Source organism: Carlito syrichta, unplaced genomic scaffold (genome assembly GCF_000164805.1).
Source record: "Carlito syrichta isolate Samal-C Ts95f unplaced genomic scaffold, Tarsius_syrichta-2.0.1 Scaffold160482, whole genome shotgun sequence".
NCBI classification, from domain to species: domain Eukaryota; kingdom Metazoa; phylum Chordata; class Mammalia; order Primates; family Tarsiidae; genus Carlito; species Carlito syrichta.
In genome coordinates, this window is record NW_007104578.1 from 190,928 (window position 1) to 196,683 (window position 5,756).

Here is a 5,756-nt window from a genome sequence, read left to right on the forward strand (position 1 = left end):
GTGTGTGCTGTTATTATTATCACTATGATATCCTGTCTATCTTGTGCTGTGTGCTTTTCTGTTTTAGAACTGTTTCTTTGTTGTTGTTGTTTTTGTTTTGTTTTGTTTTGAGTTGAGTTGGAGTCTCACTCGTTGCCCATACTGGAGTGCAGTGGCCGCTTCCGGCCACCGCAACCTCACCTGCTGGGCTCCAGCGATCCTTCCGCCTCAGCCTTCCAAGTAGCCGGAATTCCAGGCATGCGCTACCACGCTGGCTGATTTTTTTTTTTTTTTTTTTTTTTGAGTTGGAGTCTCACTCTGTCGCCTAGACTGGAGTGCAGTGCCCGCTTCTGGACACCGCAGCCTCGACCTGCTGGGCCCCGGCGATCCTTCCGCCTCAGCCTTCCAAGTAGCCGGAATTACAGGCCTGCGCCACCACGCCCAGCTGATTTTTTGATTTATTGTAGAGATGAGGTCTCGCTGCCCAGGCGGGTCTCGAACCCGCGGGCTCAGGCAATCCACTCACCTCAGTCTCCCAAAGGCGTGGGATTACAGACTGAGCCACCGAGCCCGGCTTGTTTCTTCGTTTTAAGCAAGATGTTATGCTATTGTGATGCCTATTAGTAAATGAACGTGTGTGTAAATGGTCTTAGGGATAAGTCATTTCACAGTTGCTACATGTCATAATAGGAATTCAGGATTAATTAACTCTCTGAATAGCCTTCCTAACTGAACAAATGATTATCTGGTTTAATGTACATGGACAATAATTTCAATGGGTATATTTTCTAATTATGTTTCACTTCTGTGGGCATGATGTGATAACTCAGTCTTTAGCAGCCCAATGAATGTTATTAGGCAAAATAGCTCGGATATTGAAATTTTGCAATGTTTCCTATAGATCCTCAATTAGTATAAAATAAATCTATGGTGACTGATTACATTCCTTACTCAGGCTGGCTGGTTTCTGAAAGCAAATTCTAGGACTACTCTCTTTGCTTACATAATGCTTCCCCTGGTTCTATATTCAGCATACTCCTGCTCTACCTTGGAGACCTAGCTTAAATGTTCTCTCTTCCAAGAAGTCTTTCAAATGTGCTCTTCCTTTCCAGACAACACCGTTTCTCCTTCATCTGACCTCCTGAGGCAGAAAAAGCCCATTATCCCCCAATCACTGTCCTCTCTTTCTACTTGGTTAGTGAACTTACTAGTTTGCAACCAGCCCATGATGTTCCAGAATAAAGACTGTATCAGCCTCCATTGATGCCAGGTATGACCAGCTGTGCTATCAAAGTCTAATGAATAAGATGTAGACAGAAGTGCTGTACTACTTCCAGGTACAGTCCTTAAAAAGACAGTGGCATGCCATTCTTCACTTCTTTCTTATTTTTGCTTGATAGAATATGGATTTAGTGGCTAACAGTTAAATAGCCATTTTAGACCATGAGGTAGAACACAAGAGTTGGCGATGGCAGAAAATCCAGATAGACAGAACCTGAGCCACCAGGCAGCTTGGACTGCCTACCTCCAAAAGTTGTTTATGTGAGAAAGAAATAAAACTTGAATTTTTCTGTTATTTGCATATGAACCAATCTTGACTTATTCAACTCCTTTAGCATTTTTTATTATCTGTGCCTTTGTCTCTTTAGCATAGCACTCACAATATCACATCATAACTACCTGCTAGTACAGCATTGCTATACTAGATGTCATTTCCTAAAAGCAAGAACTGTTCATTAAGCACTCAGCATGGTACTGAGCTTTTAGTAGGTGCTCAATAAATGCTTGTTACGTAAAGACAACCTGAATCAGAGTCTGGGGAAGACAACAAAAGCACAGGTCCTATTATCCCTAAATCAGGGATATTTAATTTCTCATTAAGTGTGAAGTCTTATCTCCTGCACTGATTTATAATGTGCCACAGAAAAGGGACACAAAAAGTTTTGTCTGGGTTGTTGCACCTATTCCATTGCGTTATTCAGAATGACTTTGTGGCAGTTAAGAGACTGAACTTCTGATTCAGGATTATTTGTTTGTTTGGTGAATCCAGAAGGAAAGCCCGTACATTCGGTTGGAGAGCCATCTAGTCGAAGCAGATCATTGCCTTTGAGTGTAAAGTTTTAGGAAGAGTGATGGATAACTCTGAGGGAGAAAAGGGCCTTGGTGTTGTCACATGATTCTTATATCTGCCCAAAAGTTATGGGATATGATTATGAGAATTACAAGTCTTGACTTGTGTCCTCATTTTAACTACTTATTGTCTATTTCTAATTTTAATCTAGGTTCTTATCCAGGATACCTTGAATTTACCAGTTGATTGAAATAGAGTATACATGATTTGAAATCAATAATCCATATTACTATGGACCATAGAGTTTAAAAAGTAACATGAACAGGAAATATTATACTTGAAAAGCAATATTTTAGCACAGGGTAGTACTTTTGGGATTATTTGGGATTTTTTTTGGAAGAAAGCAATCAACTAAAAAAAAGAATGTTTTGGGCATGAGAGCCTTATTGATTTATCCATTCTCTGCTGAAATCTTGTGACTCTTTGGTAATGCCACAAACTCTCTAAAATTGCTGTGAACTCTGTAAAAAGCCTTGCTTCAGTAGGAATTCAAAATTGAACTCTAGGATGAAGCACTTAACTCAGTTAAATTTCCCACATCATTGACATCATGATGCTCTTCAGAAGGCTTTGAGTAGGATAGAAAGAGGTTTGTCTGAATTTAAGAGCTTAATTTGCCTACTTTAAAAGAAAAAAACCTTGTTGGTGGCAAAGCTTTTTGAGATACAAGGACAGCATTGCACTGATTTGAATATAAATGAGTGTAAATTTTCAAATGGCAAATAAACCAGTGATGTGCTTTTTCTCAAATTCACACTAGGCCAAGTGGTGAGACTCTTTTTATATCAATTTCTCTGAACCAGGGTCATTTTATTCAAAGATCCAAGAAAATACTATTATTTAATATACAAGAGCAGTTGCAGAACCATGCCCTCATTGCCTTTCTGAGGCCCAAGACAAATTGAAAAACATATGTGCCTATGATGACAGAGTCATTTAACACATTGTTCACCCTAAGGTTGAGTGTCGTAGGTGACCATTGGCCAGTTTAAAAACCAGTCCACTAATATCATACAGCAGTACAGTTAGGACTAATTCACTCCAGATAGCTTCCCACTGAAAATAGGGGATTTTACCTATGGAAAGCAATACAAATGTCATTGAAGCAACTTACCCATGGGAAATAATTAGTAAACAAATGGGCTTGGCTAGATCATGTAAAAATGGGTGAAATTCCTTATGAGAATCATTCATTGTCTAAGTTATTTTCACAGTGATAGAATATTTGTCACCACCAAGGAGAGAAGGAAGGAAGAGGAAGGAAGGAAGGGAAAAAGAGAGGAGAGGGGGTAAGCGGAAACATTTTCAAAGAGATACCATATCCTTTTGGAAGAATAGATTTCAAGATTTTTTTTCCTTGGGTTAAAAAGATACAAAATTGGTTTAAATGATAATTTTGCCTGATGTTCATTTACCCTGGGCATAAATTAGAAAATCTGAGTGTGATAAGCAGGATTCTAAACTGGCCCCCAAGATTCCAGCTCCCTGTTGTCCCAGCACTGAATAGTCTCCCTTTTTCCCTTTATGTATGGACAGAACAGAACCTGTGAATCTGATAACATATCACACCCGATTGAGTAACTGAATTATTCAAAAGGGAGACTATCCTGGGTAAGCCTGTCCTAATCAGAGGATTCTTTTAAAAGAAGGTGGAACGGGCTGCGTTGCTGGTCTCCAGCAACAGTCGGCTTCTCCACGAAGAACCCAGGAGTAGGAGACTCAAAATCTTCTCTCCCTCTCCCCTCCTGGTTACAAAATACTTGAATACATAAGTTAGTGGAACTTTGCTTGAGTGAGATTGTTTTGATCTTCAGCTACATTTTTCGGCTTCGTGAGGAACCTTATCATCAAACACAATGGCTAGCAATGTTACCAACAAGACAGATCCTCACTCCATGAACTCCCATGTATTCATCGGGAATCTTAACACTCTTGTGGTCAAAAAGTCTGATGTGGAGGCAATTTTTTCGAAGGATGGCAAAATTGTGGGTTGCTCTGTTCATAAGGGCTTTGCCTTCGTTCAGTATGTTAATGAGAGGAATGCCCGGGCTGCTGTAGCAGGAGAGGATGGCAGAATGATTGCTGGCCAGGTTTTATTTTTTGTATTTTTTATTTTATTTTATTTTTCTTGAGTTGGAGTCTCACTCTGTCGCCCAGACTGGAGGGCAGTGGCCACTCCCGGCCACCGCAGCCTCGACCTGCTGGGCTCCGGCGATCCTCCCGCCTCAGCCTTCCAAGGAGCTGGAACTACAGGTGCGCGCTACCATGCCCGGCGAATTTTTTGGATTTATTGTAGAGATGAGGTCTCGCTGCCCAAGCGGGTCTCGAACCCGCGGGCTCAGGCAATCCATTCACCTCAGCCTCCCAAAGGCACGGGATTACAGGCTGAGCCACCGAGCCGGCCTCGGTTTTAGATATTAATCTGGCTGCAGAGCCAAAAGTGAACCGAGGAAAAGCCGGTGTAAAACGATCTGCAGCGGAGATGTACGGCTCCTCTTTTGACTTGGACTGAGACTTTCAGCGGGATTATTTTGACAGGATGTACAGTTACCCAGCACGAGTTCCTCCTCCTCCTCCCATCGCCCGGGCTGAAGTGCCCTCGAAACGCCCACGTGTATCAGGAAACACCTCATGAAGGGGCAAAAGTGGCTTCAATTCTAAGAGTGGTCAGCGAGCATCTTCTTCCAAGTCTGGAAAGTTGAAAGGTGATGACCTTCAGGCCATGAAGAAGGGATTGTCTCAGATAAAGCAAAAAGTGGATTCTCTGCTGGAAAACCTGGAAAAAATTGAAAAGGAACAGAGCAAACAAGCAGCAGCAGAGACGGAGAATAATAAGCAGGAGAGGAGCAAACTACCACCTCTGTGCAGAAAGATGAAACTAACGTGAAGATGGAGTCTGAGGGGGGTGCAGATGACTCTGCTGAGGAGGGGGACCTACTGGATGATGATGATAATGAAGATGGGGGGATGACCAGCTGGAGTTGATCAAGGATGATGAAAAAGGGGCTGAGGAAGGAGAGGATGACAGAGACAGCGCCAATGGCGAGGATGACTCTTAAGCACATAGTGGGGTTTAGAGATCTTATCCCATGATTTCTTTACCTAGGCGCTTGTCTGAGATCAAAATTGTCACCACATCCTCTCCCCTAGTATCTTCAGCCCATGCTCACTGTTCTCCCCATCTTTGTCCTTCCCATGTTCATTAATTCATATTGCCCTGCGCCGAGTCCCATTTTCACTTCCTTTGAACGCTCCTAGTAGTTTTGTTAAGTCTTACCCTGTAATTTTTGCTTGTAATTTTGATACCTCTTTAGGACTTAACAATAAAAAGGATGTATGGTTTTTATCAATCTCCAGAATAATCTCTTGTTATGCAGGGAGTACAGTTCTTTCATTCATACGTGAGTTCAGTAGTTGCTTCTATAACTGCAAAGGCAATCCATCTCATTTAGTTGAGTAGACTTGAGAGCAGCTTTGAGTTAGAAGTCTGTGTGTTGTACCCCCACATAAGTGTCCTGTGTGGGGCAGTTCAACACAAATGTAACAATGTATTTTTGCGAATGAGAGTTGGCATGTCAAATGCATCCTCTAGAAAAATAATTAGTGTAATAGTCTTTGTTTTCTAAAGTTGATACTGTGGGTTATT

The 5,756-nt window shown here is 41.8% G+C and overlaps 1 pseudogene across 1 annotated transcript; it reads left to right on the forward strand.

Moving 5' to 3' along the window:
- The first annotated feature begins 3,828 nt into the window (after positions 1-3,828).
- LOC103252464 lies at positions 3,829-5,460 on the forward strand (annotated as a pseudogene). The gene is made up of 2 exons (XR_503791.2): positions 3,829-4,200; positions 4,509-5,460. The product of XR_503791.2 is annotated as a heterogeneous nuclear ribonucleoprotein C-like (transcript).
- Positions 5,461-5,756: the final 296 nt, after the last annotated feature.